This window comes from Camelus ferus, chromosome 14, assembly GCF_009834535.1.
Source record: "Camelus ferus isolate YT-003-E chromosome 14, BCGSAC_Cfer_1.0, whole genome shotgun sequence".
Taxonomy (NCBI): Eukaryota; Metazoa; Chordata; class Mammalia; order Artiodactyla; family Camelidae; genus Camelus; species Camelus ferus.
In genome coordinates, this window is record NC_045709.1 from 17,802,564 (window position 1) to 17,822,578 (window position 20,015).

At 37.4% G+C, this 20,015-nt stretch overlaps 1 protein-coding gene across 2 annotated transcripts in view; it reads right to left on the reverse strand.

Annotated features, from left to right (window-relative positions):
- The window catches only part of RXFP2 (relaxin family peptide receptor 2), an 81,496-nt gene that overhangs the window by 36,168 nt on the left and 25,313 nt on the right, over positions 1–20,015 (reverse strand). The window lies entirely within an intron of this gene.

Genomic DNA, 20,015 nt, shown 5'->3' on the forward strand with positions numbered 1-20,015 from the left:
ATTTCTTTGCATAATACTCTTAATTACATTGTTTAAAATAATCACAATCATATCAAACAAACACCAGCTGTACCAAGAATGGAATTGAGCCTCATTTTGAATTTGCTCCAGGAAGACAACAGTAAACAAACCTAAAGCAATCGTCCTTCTTTTGCATGAAATCAAAGACTTGCCTACTCCTGAAAACAGAAAGGTAAAACCAGAAGCTAACGGGATCAAATAGATGGATTATTCACTTATTAATCCTTTATAAGAAGGATTTGAGGTAACTTAATGAAAATGTACATGCAAAAGGACTGTTTAAATGTGAATGAAATCCAGAACCACACTGGCATAAGGAGAGACGACACTAAGTAGTGATATCTAACCATCACTGGAATTTCTGTGTGCCAGGTAGTTTGCACAGTGCTTAATCTGTTATTCCTTCAACCAATCTCTGCGGGTGATATTCTCCTTCCTGTTTCAGGATTAGAGGAGTTAAATGCTGTCTTTCATCTGCAAAATCACACAGGTGGGTTTGAATCATCTCTCTGACCCCAGAGGCCCGTTTCTAACCATCACGCTAGGAGGAATTGGAACCTGCACTTCAAGGAGCATAAGTTGTCCATGAGGATGAATTAAGAATAGTCGTCTTATGCAGGGAACATGAGAGAAGGTGGATGAGAGTTGAACAACTGTTGGGTTGCATGAGAAAGTGCAGAAAGGAAATATAATTAACGTTTACAAAGTTACTATATCTGTGGGTAGGATGACCAAAGAAATTCCAGAAATTTAGATGTAAGAGACATTCTTTCAATTTTGAAAGAGTACTTTCCAGATGTGGTGTTGGTGTTGTTGTTTTGTAAATACCTAGTAAAAGTTTAGAAGTCATTTACTTTTTTTAAAAGGAGGTGAGGGGGATGAAGAGGTACAGACTTCTAGTTGCAAAAGGAGTCAAGGGTATAAAATGTACAGTGTGTGGGGGGAAAAAAGGAATGCTAGATGAAATTTCAGAGAAATTGATTAAAGGAGAGTGTAGACTCAGGCAGGGTTACTGTTCATTATGAAGGGAACAGGGATGTTGGCAAAGTCTTCCTCACCGCACCACTGAAGCATCATGGCCGGGAATTTCCTTGGGTTGGGGGTGTGGTGCTTTTTCATACAGCAGAGGAATAGAGAGCCAACTTTTGTGCAGCATCAGCTACTGCGGGCTGGGTGTTTCCTGACAATTTCATCTTAACCTCAACTTTGTGTTGGTATTATCTCCACATAAAGATGAGGAATGAAGGCTGAGGAAGTGCAGGCACTTCTACTCTGGTTCTTGGGAAAAGGCCCTTGGGAAGTCTGGGCCCTCCAAGAGAAGGCTGCCTTGCAGTGAGGTGTTCTCCCACTAGACGGGTCGCCAGCCTCTCCCTGGAGAAGCCTGATGGCCCTCATTGTTTCACAAATCACACCATTTGTAAAAAGGCAGGAGCTTGTTAAAGGCACTAAAACTTTTTCTGAGCCATAGTGCATATTAAGCTTTTAGCGGTATCTTCAGAGAGGATGCGTAGATTATTTGTTTTTTTCGAACTTTAGTCCTTTAGTTATGATGGCCTTTGAGATCCAGTGAGCACTTAAAAGAGCTGCATCCGGTCCTTTCCTGGGGACAGCCAGGTGCACCAGCGCCCACTCTCCCCTGGAAGCTGCTACTGATGTATCTGTTAGACCTTCCCCGAGTGGGGATGGTGGCCCTCGGATTCTTTTCTACCCACTGGATTTTTGTTCTTACAAAAGCAAAAAATATTTTCTCTGCTATTTCTGCAGTGGTCGATAAATGATTTACTACAAGAAACAAAGCATAAGACCAGTCAGGTCTGACTATTTTAGGAAAACTCTCTGCTGTGTGGCTCTGGGGGTTGGCTTGTTAAGCCTGTTCACACAGGGAGAGGCATCTGAGTCACAGATTTTTAAATCTCTTAACTATGTTCTTGTAAAGATTTCTACAGAGGGCAGATTTATAAAAACCAGTTGTCCTCTTGTGTTTGGAACATGAGCAAATAAGGTTCAATGTTCCTTAGTGTAGCAGAAATTGTTTAAGATAGTAACTCATAGTTAAAAACATATTTTATATCACGTCACAATTCAGCGTACAAACTCACACACACACACACACAAAGAAAACAAATTTCTTGAAATATTACTTACCTTTTACTATGGTGGATAAACTCTGATCATTGCAATTCTAACTTACTCACTTGAAAAGGCATCATAAGTCACTAAGTTGAGCTCATGAGCAACTAATGGGATGTGACCCCACTATTTAAAAGTATTCGTTAGTAGTGAAGTACTCTGGAGACCATGAGACGGGATTACAACTGGTTAGTGTCAGACAAGCTAATGCTTACAAAGTGCTGGAGGGTGCCTGGCCCATGGTAAACCCTGGGTTAGTGCTGGCATATGGGCAATTTCAGCATGAGGCGAGAAAATAGGGCTTTAAGAAGGAAGCTCTGTGTAGCATGGAAGCTTGCTATGCCTTAGCACTGCATGATTTTTTTTTTCATATGACGTCTATGAAAGAAGTAATAGGACTATAAGAAAGCTTCTCTTACTTCTCCATGTTATTCTATTTTAAAAGCCGTATGACGTATATGGTTTCTATTATAAGCAGTCTCCAATATCTTTTGAAAGCTGAACGGAGGGCTGTAAATGATTAAGCCACAAAAATGTCCTTACAGCGTCCTGATAATAATATTTTCTTATTGATCTAGAAGAGGTGAGTAAAGATTTGATTGAAGACAGTTTTGAAATAAAAGGCTGAGGCTGTGTGAAACATTTTGAAGGTGGTATATTGTCTTCCTTCATGGGATTTATCACAAAGAAAACCTTGAGCTCTCTGAGGGCTCGATCCACCTAAATGTCCATCTCACAGAAACAGACTCATTCAGAGGGAGCCAAACCATCAAGTGTCACACACAAGAAGGATCAAGATTATTTCCTTTTCCCTGGGGGAAAAAAATGGGTTTCTTCTAGCAAGTATGGGTGAATGAAGGGGAGGGGAAAAAGTGACCATGTACAAACATCTTCCCTTTTCCACCCCAGAATGGAATCTTCCTGAAAATAACTCAAGGTGTAAATTTTCTGTGGAAAGAAAATAAATAAATCTATTCCCTACCTACCCCTTGCCCTCTGTATTCTAAATCCCCATTGTGTAACCTAGTGTCTCTTACTTACTTGGTCCTCAATGATTTTTTTAATGAACAAATGAATTAATGGGTCATTTAGGAATAAAAGAGGAGTTAAAGGCAAAACATCTTTCAAAATGTAAAATTCCCAAAGTTTCAGGCTAATGTTTTTATTCTGATGACAAAATATTGTTTAGTCTTTAAGATATGTGTCATTTATCATTCTGTCATTATACAGCTTAGAAAATGATGACGCACCCCTGCTGTAACGGCATACTGAAAGAGAATCGATACCCCTCAGCAGACCGCATGTTATGCTGTCTATTTTTCCTGCCATCTGTGGAAGTGGAAAGAGATAGTTTTATTGAAACTTGAGGATTATAAAATAGAGGATGCTTATATAAAAGCTGTGTCAATAGCTTCCGCAGCAATTTCTATGGGACCTCTGCCAAACACATGGCTGAGGGGAGGTTTGAACATGTGAAACAAAACTTCTCAGTAATAGTTCTTCTCTCTCCTGGTCAATATTCTGGACATGTCTGTGCAAAAGGACTTTAAATGACTCCTTGATAGCTTTTTGAAGCCAACTGGACTGCCGCTTAAGGACATACTTGGCTGCCCAACACCTTCCTTGTTGGGAAACAACAGGTGAGAATGATGTTTTCAGTGCTCAGGTTGAGAATTGATGGAGATGTGCAAGTCCCTCTTTGCTTTCTCTGACCCTCTGCCTATGCTTGTCCTGCATGAAGCAGAAGAAAGCCTTTATCCTCTCAGCCTGGTGTCCTGGCTGGGACTCTCCACATCCACGCCAGAGATGATGGCCCCACCATCCACAGGGAGCCCAGAGGATCCCAGCCAATGAGGCCATTTCCCAGAGTGCACTCAGTCCAGTTCGGATGCAGATGAAGCCTTTGCCATTTACTCTAACGAGCCAGTTACTGAGGCACCAGAAGAAACATTCATTTAACATCCAGCAAATGTTAGTTGAGTGCCTACTATGTGCTATGTCAACAAGGTAGACAACATCCAATCCCACCTGGAGCTCAGGTGCCAGAATCTCCAGGAGGAGCAGCAACGCCATCACTGAAGCAAAGGTGAATCCAGCTCATTCACTGAGTCCACCTGGTGGACCCCCCAACTTTTGAGGGGTGTCTATACCTTTTCAGGGTACACGATTTATTGTTTGCTTGATGGAAACTAGTAAACTCTTCCTGAAAAAGCTTTTATGTTTAGGTGAGTGGAGAGAAATGGCCTCTTGGTGGTTGTTTTTTAAACACAGAAATCTTAGCCTTCTATGCCACTACTTGGTGGTCGCAGCCCTGATATTGCTGTGTGGCCAAGGTCAGTATGCACAGAATTCAGAGCCAGTTCACACACACACTTACCCCACCTTCTTCCCACTTCAAAGATTCCTGACTTAACTGAGTTTCTCTAAGCCCCCGTTTTCTGTTGTGTTCTTCTGGGACAAACCAACCACCTCAGGCTGGTGAATATTCTTCAGGATCCTACTCACAGATTTTCTGCAGAAACTATCACCCCACCTCCCTTTCAGATTATTGCCCAATGTTAGGACAGACCTGGGAAAACGGTATCTATGTGGAACATAGTGTAAGGTCAATACTCATTGATTTAAAATTGAAAATAAGAATTTCAAGTTGCCAACATCATCCTCACTAGGGATGGATTTTGGTCCCATGTTCCCCTGAGCTGGGTGCTTTTATGTGGGTCACAAACTGAACACCACGATTCTTGATGGGTCCTAAGGTATATAAAGACACAAGAAAGAATTGTCTTCCAAAAAGATCTCGTCTACTGATCAGTAAACTGCTTGAACTTCACCTTGAGGGATGCATTCTTTTAGGTTAATATCTTATGTTTCAGTATTTAAATGCCTATCTTACTCTGCAGGAGTTTGAGGGCCCGGCTTCTTCCTAAAACCTGTCTGTGTACAAACAGCTCAGAGACTGGACGCTGTTGTGGGTGAAGAGAAGAAGAACGTGGAAAGGATGATTGTGAGGGAGGTAGGGTGAAACCTGATGGAAACCTGGCATGGGAAAGGTGGAGAGGACAGGTGACAACTTTTCCCTATCACTGCTCTCTAATTCCTCTCTGATTTGTTGACTTCTCTGTCTCAAGAGACTTTCACCAGCTATTCTTCTTGGTGGTAATTCTTTCAAATTCTAGTCATACAACATACATACTTTCCTGCATCCAAGGCTGCTGCATATGACTGGGCAGTATGTACCTCACACAAGCATGGGGCACTATTCACACAACTGCTGGTGTTGAGCTGCGCAGAAGCCACACAGTCCCACACTGAGGCCCCGGGTGCTTCTTTTATGATGCACAGAGGATGACAGTCTCCCTCCTTGCCTCTGGGAAAATCTTCCATGTGCTTTCTATATCCCACTTAATCTCCTCTTCTCAGACTCTCTCTGCAAGACCTCCTTTCTCGTCTATATTTTCAATATTCCTGTCTCTCCACTGGTTTTTCTGTTAACATTAGTCTTAATCAGCTCTCATCTTCAAAACCAACAAATGAATCAATCAACTAACTAACCAGGCCAAATCGTATTATATCCACGCTGGAATTGAGACAGCTTTCTCCCTTCAAAATTAAGCATGATTTTTGTTCCACAATGTCTTCAGTTCCTCACCGTCCTTTCTTTCTTTGAATCACACCATTCAGTCTTGCTGCTCCCAAATTGAAATTCTTCCCACTGGAATCACTAATATCCTCTTTGTTACTAAACCACAGATATTTTATAGTCTTTATTGTACTTAAGTTCTCTGCAGCATTTGACACAACCAACCACAGTTGCCATGTTGAAACCTTTCTTCCCTTGGCTTTGTGATGTCTCACTGCCCTGGTTTACTTCTTTCTTCTCCATGTTCTTTAATGCCCCCTTCTATTCCTAGCCCCTCCTCCCCATCTTCTCAGTGCAATTGGTTCCTTTTTCTTTGTCAGTATCCCAAATGCCACTGATATACATTAGGTCAAAATCAAGCCAATTAAAGAATTTAGAGGAAACTGCAAAGAGTTACTAATATTTTAGTTTGTCAAACAAGAACATTAAAAAAAAAAACCCTAAATTATCATTGAATGATGATTATTAGAAAAATAGTATTTTATTGTTAAAAATTTGACAGACTCTATCCACAGAAGAAAAGACAATCCTTTGAAAGGGATATATTTAAATTTATGAAAAACTAAGCTTATTTATGCTCATGGACTAGTGAAACTTCCATTCCTGACAGCAGTGGCCTGGAACACAGTGTTTGGAACTAACTATGTGTGAGAAAACTGAATCTGGCAATGTTATCAGAATTCTTCAGGGAGGTTAACTCTCTGTCCTATAACTCACAAATATTTCCTTCCAGTTTCTCACTTGTCTTAACTTGTCTTACAACAGAGGCTCCAAAGAGGAAACTCTCAGATCCTGACTTTAAAATAACGATGCAAACCAAAAACAGAGGGCAACTTAATTGACTTAATTAAGGATATCTTTAAAAACCCACTGTATATAATATCCTTAATGGTAAACTTTTGAAGAATTTCACTTTGAGACTGGGAACAAGGCAGTGATATCCACTATTACTACAGTTTTTTCAAGATTGTCCTGCAGGACTTAGCAAGTGTAGTGAGGCATGGCAAATCTCAATGGCGTAGATGTTGGAAGAAATAAAACTGTCATTATTCACAAAAGATATGATTGTGAACATAAAAAAATCCCAAATAATTAATTATTAGTAAGAGAGAGCTTATCAAAGTTCCTGTAAAATCTATTTAACTTCTATTTATTAGCAACAAACTAGACAATGAAATATTTAAAAAATGCTTTTACTACAGCATCAACAGTGTTTAGGAATAAATCTAACAAAAACCTGCCAGACATTTACACAAAGTATGTAAAATTACTGAGACATTAATAAATGGAGATTCAGTATTTTAAAGATGTTAGTTCTTCTCTAAAATTGATCTATAGGTTCAAAGCAATTCCAATAAAAATCCAAGAGTGTGCATGCGTGTGTGTGTGTGTGTGTGTGTCAAAATGGGTAAGGTGTTTCCCAAAGGCATGTTGTAATGCTGAAGGACAGGAAGAGCCAGGTGTGTCTTGAAGAAAAACAAGGTGAGAGAACTTGTTACCTGTATATCAGGACTCATTATAATGAGACAATAACTCAGAAAATTCAGAAGGAGAGAAACACGTATATGGACATTTGATTTATGACCAAGTGTCACTGCAGAGCAGTAGTGAGGGACAGTCACCTCTAGGTAGATTCTAGATCTAAATACTAAACATAAAACAATAGAGTTTAGAAGATAATGTAGGAGAAAATCTTACGACTTTAGGGTAGCATTTTAAGGGAGATAAAAAAAAAAGTGAAAGCATTAATCATAAAGGGAAAGATATTTAAATTAGATTGTATTAAAATTCAGAACTTCAGTTAACCAAAAAAAAAAAAAAGGTTACTGTTAAGAAAATGTGAAGGCAAGCCTCAGAGCAGATGTTTGCAAAAAGTCTGTAATTATAAAAGAGAGATCAGTCCTACAAATAAATACAGAAAAGATGAACAGAAGATAGGAAAACGGGCAAGAGACGTGACCAGATACTAAACGAAAGAGGCTACCCAAATGGACATTAAATCTAACTAGTAATCAGGGAAATGTAAATTAAAACTACAGGGAGATATCACTACAGATGACCAGTATGGCTATGTGTAATTTAAAAAACCACCAATCATACACTGTTTGATGAGAGTGTGAAGCCCTGCAAACTCCCCTGCACTGTGTTAGGTGTTAACTGGAAAGAATGCTTTAGAAAACAGTTTGTCATTATCTACTCAACTCCACGCTTTGAGAACCTTGAGTCGGCAGTTTTAGTTCTGGGTACACGCCCATACAAATACATGCACATGTGCACCGAGACTCAGACAAGAATATTCACAGAAGCATTACTCGTTGCAGCCCCAAACTGGGAACAATGCAAATGTCTTTGAAAAAAATAAAGTGGATAAAAATTGTGGTATATTTATCAATGACATACTATATAGTATTAAAAATGAACAAAGTCATCACTCAAAGTGATTTCAGACCAAGCACAGCCCGTGGGTTTATTTTATCGTTATTGTGTACTCAGTCACCAAAACATTCTGGCAGCTCTGACTTATATGGTAATAAGATACTGAGACTTTAGCTTGTGCTGTTCTATCTGAAGTGCATATTTTTTCTCCTTATGCACTTCATCACTCTTTGATATTCATCTCAGGAGTCATTTCTGTGAAAAAATTCCTGATCCTCTCTGGGACCAGAGTATGAACTTTCTCTTTTTTCTTCCCAACGTATCTTGCACATACCTCAATGGTAGCATCTGTGGCATTTTATTATAATTATAGATATTTTTATTTTTCCCCACAGTCTACTGTTAAGGGAATTTTATTAATTTTGATTTTCCCAGTGGCTAGAAAAGTTCTCAGTTTTCAGTGTGTACCATTTGCCTCAAAATTGTTAACTAAATTAACATTTTCAGGGGTAGCAATATAGCTGCCATAACTGGGCTGCACACACCTAAATCCCTGTGTGTGGAAGCGGGGAGCACCTAGGGCTTCAGTGATGGTCCGTGGCACTAGGCCAAACCTGCGCCTACCCGTGTTGGATATGACGTCGTTGTGGGTTCGGTGCATGCAAGAAGCTCTGCACTCAATTCTTCTTTCTCATTTATCTTGTATCAATGCTTCAGTTTTTTCATGTTGACATTTTTGCTTGAAGCTATCTACTATAGCAGAGGAGAGATGGTTAGGCCTTTCCTAATTTCCAGGTGGTCTCTATGTAGTCAGGGTAAGCTGGCCCCCACCAGCTTATTGTACCATATGCTCTACGTCTGTGATTCAGGTTACAGTAAAGGTAATTTCCTCATGCTTTACTCTTTGCAAAACTCTCGCAATTCTCACATAGAATAGATAAAAATAAGATAGCCCTTGCAAAACCTTAAGCCCTTAGGGAGGGCAACTTATTTTTCGAAGCAGATTGTTCTAGTTTTAGGGAATTATTACAATAAGAGTGGCATTTTAAAATAGGAAACAGGGAAGGACCACAAAGGAGTGGCTTCTGAACAGGAGAACACAGCTTTTCAGTAACGCTCAGGGTGAGTTACTATCTTTTATCCTGCCTATGAGCATGGTGACATAAAGACTCCCTCTTTTCATCCTCAGACAGAATTCAAAGCTTCTGAGGGGATATTTTATCAGCGGCCCTCAAAGGCAGAATGGAAAATGATCAAGATCTTTTGAATTTCTTATATTTCATAAATCTACATATAAGGAAGTTAAGAGTAGAAACATCTACAATAGATATTCTATTTTTAGCCTGTGTGGTTGAGACAGAAAGTCTCAGGCAGGGTGTGAATAAGAAAAAGAGAAGAGAGGGGAGGGAAGGGGAGGAGACGATCCTGAATTATCACTCTTGTCCTGTGACAGGCAAATGACTAGTCCAGTGTTCACTGGCTGGACCATAATCGAAGAAAAAGTGGAAAATAAGAACAGGTGATGAATGAGAAAGAGGGTCTAGCTCCAAAGCAGCAGAGACTCTTCCCCAGCCACCTGTGTCATTGGTTTACTAATTTCTTCTTATTTCTTAAAGAGGGAGTGGTAATTAGCATCGACTACTTTATAGCTAAATTTGCATATTAATTAACTTTTTTGACTTTTATTAATCGTTAGACAATGTAGGTTCAGCTATTTCCTTGCCAAATACTTAATTTGTCTTTATAACTGCCAAAATTGAAAAAAAAAAAAAAACCTTTTCAGGTAGGATTAATGTGTCCAATCATCCTAGTGAACCCAATTAGCAATCCTGGTGTGCACAAAGAGTACAGCAAGGAGTCAGCATTCTTTGTAGAAGAAAGCTTACCTATATTTTGGTGTGCTAATTACAATACCAGTGTTTCCAGAGGTGTGGTCATCACCTGGAGAGCTTCCTAAATGTGGAGAGTCCCACACCCAGCCCTAGACTTATCAAATCTACGGGGGCTGGAGTCCTAGAATCTATTTCTCTAACATTATCACAAGTGGTTCTTAGCAACTCAGTAATTACACCAGTGTTATGGCTGAGGCTAAGAGGTTAACTAGCTTGCTGAAGGTCAAAGGCTGCTGGGGATCAGGGCTGTGACTTGAGCACAGGTCTGCTAACCCTGCAATCCCGCATCCTTGCCACTCTGCTGCCTCTCCCATCCTCTTCCCTTCCATTTGTGCAGCACTTCACCTCACGATTCCAGACCTCTGCTGTGTATACCCTTTCGTGTCTAATCTCTGATTAAGCAAATACTGAAGAATAAAAACTACCTTCTTTTCTGAATCTTGGGTCAAGATGATCTATTGTGAGGATCTTGAACATGCATAGAGAAGACTGATATTATGCTTTTTCACTGAAACATTTAGTTTATCAAAAAGATGATCTCCTCCAGAGCATGAACAGCGAGGTAGTGAGAAGAGCTAAGCCCACTCGGTTGACGGGGGCCGAGACTAGATCGCAGTTAGACTGGCTTCCATGCCTGTGTGAGAAAGCGGCTGAACGCAGCCTCACCAGCAGAGGCTGGAACCTGCATGAAGCCGCACACTGGGACTGAGCCTCTAACAACCCCCAGCTGGGGATGAAAGACCTCTGCCTGACCACCCAAGGCTGTGGTCTGAATATTGCCCCTTGCCCAGGGCCAGCAGCGAAAGCTGTGGTGGTGCCTCTGTAAACTGAACATGAGACCTGGAACTGGATCACCCTCAAGGGTAAATCCCTGAGACACTCGTGTAATAAACACGGCTCAGATGTGAACACTCCAATGGCTATGCTGAGGCAGTTCTGAAACCACTCAGAGGGAGACAACTGCAGGAGAAAACCCCCTCCGACTTCATGAAGATGTCTAGGGCTCCAAAAAAGAGAATTCACACCTGGAGAAACGGGAGATAAAATTATCTTCCCTTATCAAACACTTATTCCCCTAACACAGAACTTCCCTGGGCGAAAAAAAAAAAAAAGTAATATACTACCAATGAGGATAGTATTTATTGCAAGCTTATTTTTTTCCTATACGTACTCAACATCCAGAGTAACAGTGCTGAGGAACTGATGCAAGGGAACAAAGCATTTAAAATTCTTCCTCTAATTCCACTATTATTTCTCATGTAAAACACATTCATTTTGCCTGATGAATGTTAAGTTACATATTTACGAAGCAAATAAACCAAGCTGTTTTAGGTTCTCAGATATATATATATATCTATATATATATATAGATATCTATATATATATACTCCTAAAAACTGTGTGCATTTATCATGTAACTGTGAACACAAAACTATTCTTAGTTAATAGAATTTTACTCAAGCCGCAATTTTCTAGGACAGAAATGTGCCATTTTTCAATATCAACTTATTTGAAAGTAACATCCCATTTCTGTCTTCAAAATTCAGGTGACAGCCAATTTTGTCACTTCAAGTGAGAGTCCGTAAAACTCTTTCATTACATCTGGTCATAGTCATTCACAGTAAGGTGAGCAAATGAGTAAACATCTGTTGTGAGATATATGTAGTTAGTGCCTTTAGAGATAATGTAATGCAAATGGCCTTAACCCCTAGGTTCCTGATATTTTTCCTCCTCCCCCCACCCCACCCCCGCGGGCTCCTTTTAGCCCTGAAGCAGGTGAGTTTCTTTCTCATTAATGGGCTTGCGTTAGCCTCTCAGTATGACTGGCCTGCAATCTAATTGATTTTCACAGCTATTGGCAGCATGAGTGTAATTGTGTGAAATTAAAATTGAGTTTGAAAAACCTCTTCTTGAGTCACAGCCTCCAAGATGAGCTGACATTACTTAGAAAGGACCAAGTTGAGATTTGAACTAGTCCATTAGGGGGCAGTCAAATACTGCTCACTTCAAAATGTTGCTCTGGCCCTGCTTTTGATGACTGCATTTTTCAAGATTAGCAAATTATTTGAATAAGTAGCAACTGATAGTTATCAGGTAGCATTCTCAATACCTCATGCTTTTAATTTCCCAATTAAGCACTTGTGTTTTGGTTTGTAATATTGTTCACAGTTAACCTTTTCTTGGAGGGCATTTAAAGCTGGTTAGTAAGGATACCCAGTGAATAAACTGATGATAAAAAAAACATATAGAAAGTGATAATGAGACATGTTGTCTTTACTTATCAATTAATGTCTGTAGCTTAAGATAGTTATTCATTCCTTAGGCACCCGAGGGTGATCATGGCCAGAAGGGAAAAATGGTAATCATATAATTTCTAACTTTTCCTTTTGTATAGATCTGGCCTAAGAATCTATCACAAATACTAATTTAAATTTAAAAAGCAATTTTTACCCTTACATAATTCTAAATGACTTTTCTTTATTTAGTATAAAGAGCCTTACTGCTTTAACTGTATAAGTTTAACTGCTTTAACTAATTTAACTATAACTGTATTGTGAAAAAGAAAAAAGTTTTGCTATTATATATAGCAAATTATTATTTTTTCTAAGTGAGAATAAGATATCAAAGCATTGACTAACATATCTAACTTTAAAAATGAATAACTTTAAATATAAAGGTTTTAATTAGCAATCAAAACTAATATAAAATTAGAATATAAAATTTTCCAGGGAATTACAATGAATAAATAATTATCAAGTTGGTACTACAGATTTTAAATATGACATTTACAGATTATTTCCCATTACAGCTTATTACAAGAAACTGAATATAGTAAATATATATGTACGTATAAGTACAATTGAATCACTTTGCTGTACACATGAAACTAAATTGTAAATCAACTACACTTCAATAAAAAATTTTTTAAATGACATTTACTTAAAAATTAAAAAAAAGTGTTTAAAATTCTTTCTCTTTTTAAAGAACACCATTACATTGTGGTAAATCTTAAAACATTGTTTTAATAATAAATGTTTTTCTTCTCATATAGATTTTATTTTTCTAAGGCAAATCAATTAGATGCATTACCATATGTAGAAGCAGTACTTTAAGAAAAATTGGTTAACAGGAGCTACATTCCTGTACATTAAATAATTTTTAAGAGCAGTGATAACCTCTATGAGGTGTGTTGAATCCAAGAACCTACTTTTAAAACTGCCTATTCTTAAAAATCATTAAAAATTGAGTATTACAAATGTGCACAGGGCATTAACTTCTGAGGGAAGAAGACCTTAAATCAAGAAGTAGACTGCGTTCTACAACTGTATTTCATACAAAATGAATTCATATATTGTTTCTCCTTAGATAACACTTAAGTTTTCATGTAAGAAAGATTAAAATACAAAACAAAAATTGTGCTATGTGTATTAAAATGATATTTTAAAATAATTTGAAACGTAAAGTTTTAGTGTTCCAAATTGAAAATAAATTCAAATATTAAAAATTTATTTGTTAGAAGTTCTTTACAATCAAAAGACTGCTCATAAATATTGCATTTTATTTCAATATTTAAAATATTTAGTTGAATTCATTTAATAAAATTAAACACTTAAGAAACCTAAAACAAGTTGCTCAGAAAACAAAAATAATTTGAAATTCTAACTTTTATTCTTTATCAATAGTCTTTAAGAAAGACTATGAACTTAAGTAGATACATTTTTGAATAACAGCAATAAACCCAACATGCCTTGAGTACGATCAATAGATTTTTGCAAGTGTACAAGCTCATAACAAAGTAAGTCTATAGTTCTCTCTAAAACCAGGTGAAGATTAAATTTTATTTTTTTCTCAGCTTTACAAAAAAAAAAATGCCACTGACTTGAACATGAGCAGTTTGGCTAAAATGAAAATGTTTAAAATTTTAAAAAGAAAAGAGAATTATCTAAGTATGTAACTTCTGTACATTTTTAATTATTTTATTTTTCATAGGTTTGCTCTTAGGGAGAGATACTGATTTTTAGATTTGTCTGTGGTTTTGCAGTTCCCAGTCTAACTATGTTAACAACAAAACATAGCAACTAACAATTATATATAATTTATGTACAAAATTCAACAGGTTGAAACTTCATAAGACAAGATTTTAATTTATTGATTTGTCTTATTTTTTCAAATACTAAAAAAAATCTTCTCCATTATAGTTGGTTTATTCAACATCGGTTTTTAAAGCTATCTTTTCTACAATTTTAACAACATTTAAAGGCAAGTTTCCATGAAAATTTTGTTGCGTCTAAAAATTGCTAGGATGGGAGTACAAGCAATTAGTGATAATGACAATGACAATGCAGGCTGGACGTCTGTTTAAGCGAGAAAGCAGCAGCCTTACCTTTGACATCCATCAGAAGGATGAAATGAAGTAGAAGGAACATTGCACTCAATCTGCGGCTGAAGAAATGCTTAATACCAGAAAGATAACAATGGGTTCGCGGCAATTGAGTTATTAGACACATCTTCTTTATACCTCAGAAGGAGTTCTGATATAGTAACTTCGGTGCCTCCCCTGTGTCTGAGCATGCTCACAGCTAGAACTTTACTGGCAGGAGAGGAGATGATCTTTTGGCACTATGCAGCCTATCTTTTTCGTTCTTTTCTTGCTGCATTTTATTTTAAATCTACAATTGTATTCTTGGTGATTAATTCATTAGAGTATGTACAGAGAGACATAAATAAGACTTTGGTATTATTAGATAAGAAACATTTTTTTAAAAAATCACTTAAAAGAATTTTTCCCCTTAAAGCGTGTAGTATAATTTGCTCTGTTTTGAATCCAAACGTACAGTATACAGAAGTTCTCAAATAGGAAGGGGTACAGATTTACACTGAATAGGTGATGAAACTCTTTGCAAGCATATTTCTCATGCAATAAACAAGTGACAAAAAGCTACTCACTGGCAAATACATGAAGAACACCTACTTTCATTCAAATGTACTTAAATGTTTTCAAATGACATACATAAAAATGGTAATAACTAAAATATATGCCCCTGTGTTTAACAGTTACTCACTGTAAAACATTTACACAACATTTTAAACTTTCTTTACTTTCTCTATAATCGTATTCCTTTTTTAAAGTGGATAATTTTATTTTTACTTTTAATCCCATGTTGTACACTTATTAGAAAATATTAATTATAATTCAGTTCTTACATCCTGAAAGCAGCTTTTAAAACAGGATTTTTAGTGCAAGTTTAACTACAGAAAAGGACTTTGGTTGTAGGATTCAGTTGATCCTAGGGTAACGATAAAGAGTTCTATGAAAGGACATTGTAGAATTTCATTGTCTGAAATTCTGATACATGTCTATGTAGACATGTGAAACATTCTGTAGTCCTGATATGGAGAGAGGATTTTGTAAGTGAATGATACAGAGCCTCTTATATGTTGTTATTAATCATGTCGTAACAACACTGAAAAACTATTCTGCAATGATTGGCTATTGTCATCACAAAATGTAAGAGATGGGGTTTTCATTGTTCTTTCTTTCATTCCAGCCTTTGATAGAACAAAGATTCAAAGGGAATTTCAAATAGAAAATATTTTATTTATCACATAATGTAGTTATTTTCTCTTTTAAGAAGTGAGCTAAATTCTCCGAAACTCTTTCCACATACATTTAGATGTGTTCTCATCTTATTGTTCGAACGAAGAGAGAGAGCAACAAAGAGAATAAAGGAAAAGATGAAAAGAAATATATTAAAGTTTTTCTCACATTTCAAGTATCGTTTTCTTCATTAACTTCGAAGTTTTTTTAAATAAAAAACTGCCTTTGTTCACATAAGAAAAATCAGGGTAACCGGTTTTTCTTACATTTTGTGTTCTGCTGTCAAGATGATAGATACCAGTTCTGGTACTGAAACTTTGCATGAATTTTTAAGTGCAATTAAATATCATGAATTGCCCATCACAAGTCTATTTGAAGTTTAAATATACATTCCATGAAAACGCAATTTTTAGAGAAAGAAGAAATGTCAAGATTTCAAAGAACTTAGTTCCAACTTCTTTGTGAATATTAGGCCTTAGAAATAGATTTAAATTGCTAAAAAGTTGAATCATCATGACTTTATGCTAAGCTTTTCAAAGTTAATCTCTGAAATATTAACACAAAAAATTCAGAACTCAATAATTATAAATAATAGTTAAGAACATCTTAGACTCATTATTAGTTTCTAAAGGCAGAAAGTGCAAGTATTGAAACATGTTTCATGTAACATGTTTTAAAGTTGATTTACCTAGCGTGAGTATCCAGCCTTTTGAACTGAAACCCAAATGGCTGAAGTGTACACAAGGATATAATGTATGTGTTGAAATAAGGGTGAACGAATTTACTCTCTCCTTAGAGACGCAGTTGGTAAGGAAGCTCCAGAGAGTGCTTCATGCAGAGCTGAGAGGAAGACTTGTACGAACTGATTCATCCCTGGATATTAACTTCAGATTTGCACCAGGGCATTTTATTGATCCTTGCCTGAACCAACTCATTCCTTCATTCCAGTCTCCTGAGGGCAGCAGTCATATTTTTGGCTGTAACAGTATACAGCTCATGTAAAAGTAGTATTTAATAAATAGCACAATTCAATGTAATTCAGGCTAATTAAAGGGAATTTATTTACTGAAGGTACTAATTGGCTCTTTCCGTGGGAGGGGGAGGGGACTAGGGGCATTTTCTTAGCTTCTCTCCTAACTTTTCTTCACATCTTAGAAGCCACTGTTACATATAAAGTTCTGAAATCCGGAACATTGTTTAAACATGGTCAGAAAACTCTGATAGTAACTCACTTTCAGAATTGTGTGATTGTTTTTCATACAGGTTATAATTCACTCTTGCCAAATCAGTGTTTTCAATCTAGATATTTACTACACACCCACTCTGTTTAATGCCAGTATAGGCTTGTAAACACCTCTCGTTTCCAGTCTACCTAGTCTTTTAGTCACAAAACCTGATTCACTAGCTGTTTAGAATCACTTTCTGTTTTGAGGGAAAAGGACATAGGATAGTCAATGAAGGAATTATATCAATAGATAAGATTTTTCCTCAAAAAGATAAATCATAGAACAATAAATAGAAGAATCCTGAGCTCTGATAGCAGGCCAACAGTGGCGATGTTCACTTGAAGAGTCTCCTTACCGCAGGGAAGTTATTGTAAAACCTTAGCTATTCAGCTCTACCAGCTTAGTTTTTGTGATTATGTTAGCCTTTCTTCATGAGATTTTATCATTAACTCATCATTCAATACGATTGATGTTTTGAGTAACCTTTTCTGCAGGGGTAACAGATTTATTTGCACTGCAGGCAGAGCAAACCTAACTGAATCACATGATCTCAGCATGGTGTGTCAGTTAAGCAAACGAGTCCTGGTTTAGGGTCCGTTTTGAGAAGGGAGGTCTCAGTTAAGTGTTCTAACTCTGATGTTCTACATTTAAAATAATTGAAGTCATGCTTCATTTATCTGGGAATTTCACCTCTCAGCAAGCTGAGTGATTAGGAGCATAGATATAAACCCAGAGTGAAAAACAAAATGGGAGATATCCACTACTGGCAGGACAGGAGATTAGATCCTCTGAAAAGCCTTCTTGCTTGAAAATAACAGCTCCTGTATAAAACAATTTTCAGTGCATTTCTGAAGTGTTCAAAACGAGAAGAATTAAGTCTAAGGGAAAAACACAGGACAAAACAAAAACAAAATGCTGAAACAGCAATGGAGAACAGTAAACAAACATAAAAGGCAAGATGCTTCTACAGACAAGCGTGGGTATCAACGTTTAGACCAACTTTCAGACAAAGCCTTGGGTCAGTGGAAAGGCCTGAGGGCTTAAGTCTCCCCAGAGGAGTAAGCTGAGCACAGTCAAAGGAGGCACTCTCTCTAGCACCATGCAAGGGAAAGGCAAACTCTGTAGGAAACACCCTCAGTTTAGATCCTTAGGGTTTACCCAGATTTATATCAACAAAATATTGGCTCACTATCAAAGATCAACCAAGCATACTTAGGCGACACTTAGCAGAAATAAAAGAAATGGATTTAGAACCTGAAGAACATCAAATATTGAAATTATCGGTTATAGAATATGGAAAGTTTAAAGAAACAAACACATGGAATCACAAAAGTGAGTAGAAATTAGAAACCATTAAAAGAACCAAAGAGAATATTTGGAAATGAACAATGTATTTGTGACACTTATGAACTCAATGGATGGGTAAAAGTGGTCGTTAAGACATAGTCGAGAAAAAAAAGTTGTAGATGGAATAAAGAGGTGAAGAAATTTTCCAGAAGATAGTACTGATAAACAGGGAATGAACAAAATTAAAGAAGTTAAAAGATTTGGAGGAACGCATGAGAAGTTTCAACATACAGCGAATTAGAGTCCCAGAAGGAGAGAATAGTGAGAACAAATTAAGGAAGAATATCTGGGGAGACAAGGACAAAGAATTTTCTAGAAATGGTAAAATTTAACATTTACAGATACTGGAAGAACAAACTTCTAGTTGGCAGTGCAAATAAAAACAAATCCACATTTATTGGGATGGATATTTGGTGTTGAAATTGGGTAATGTCAAATATACAAAAAAGGCTTTAAAAAGAAACCAGAAAGAACAATGACGTACAAGAGGGAAAGCAAAACGCAAGCAGACTTCTCAACAACAATGATGGAAGGCAGAGGAAGTGCAGGAGCACTCAACTTCTGAGAGAAAGTGATTGGCAACCAAAAACTGGTACCCAGGAAAACTGTCTTTTAAAGGGGGCATAAAATAAAGCCAAGTACAAGATATATTCAAAAGCTGAGAACCCAAATGAAAGCTGCAGATAAGAAGTTCAGTGGTCTTTCAGGGAAGGGAACAACCTGAGCTGTGAAGACCTTTAGTTGAAAACTGTGCTCTGTCCGTCCTGAATATGATAGATTGAGAGGTTAAGAAGTCATGTCAGCTATGCTCAGAGTGGTGCTGAGACACACTGAAGTGAGGCTGAAGGTGGGAAGAAGCAAAGCAGACTCTTGTACCTGAAACTGAGAGAATCACGCCCACACACGTATGGGCAGACCAAAAAGAGGACAGTTACTCAAAAAGCATGTGAGAGATATTACGGTACATTAGATTAGCATTTCCAGTTATTCCACATTTGATAAAAGGATTATGCACTCCCCCTTTTGGCCATGTGACTTCGCAGTTCCTCTTACCGGTAGTGTATTTTTTCTCTGCCACACTGACTTTTGCCTTGGTCGTGGGACTGATTTTGATCAATTAAATGTGACCAGAGGCAGCACGTGCCACATTCCAGCAGAAGCTTTCAATGCGCCTGTGTGGTGTGGCTCGGCTACTCCGCTCCTTAGCCAGAATGAGTGTCACAGCAGCATGCTTGAAGCCAAGTCCAGCCAAGCCCGAAGGGTCACAGATGACTCACAGACCCATTAGCAAGGCATACATGCTTATTGTTGTAAGTCATTGAGATTTTTATTTTATTGTTGCTGTTTTGGTTGCCACAGAAAACCTGACTCAGACAGACAGATCTGGAAGTCACTGGTCCAGTCTTTAGTTTTTTAGGACAAGACCTGAAGACATTGGGCTAGAGGCATGTGTGCTACGTACACTGAGTAAATTAGTGCACAAATTCCATTTTTCTTTGAAGAAATTTTCTTCTTTTGCAATATCCTCTACATTATATACTATTCCCAAATTTCTTAGAGCAAATTATACAGGTAATAATTCCAGAGGTGATGTTCCCTTCATTATTTACAAAACGGTCCCCAAATATTTACTAAATTCTTTTGTTTTACTGGAATTCTGTGTAACATGACTTAGCTTCAGTATGCACTTTGTAAACAGGTGCATTTTCTAGCACATATGTATCATGGTCTCCGAGTGCCTAAATTTTAAAGCTGCAGGTAACATAAAATAAATTAGAACACTA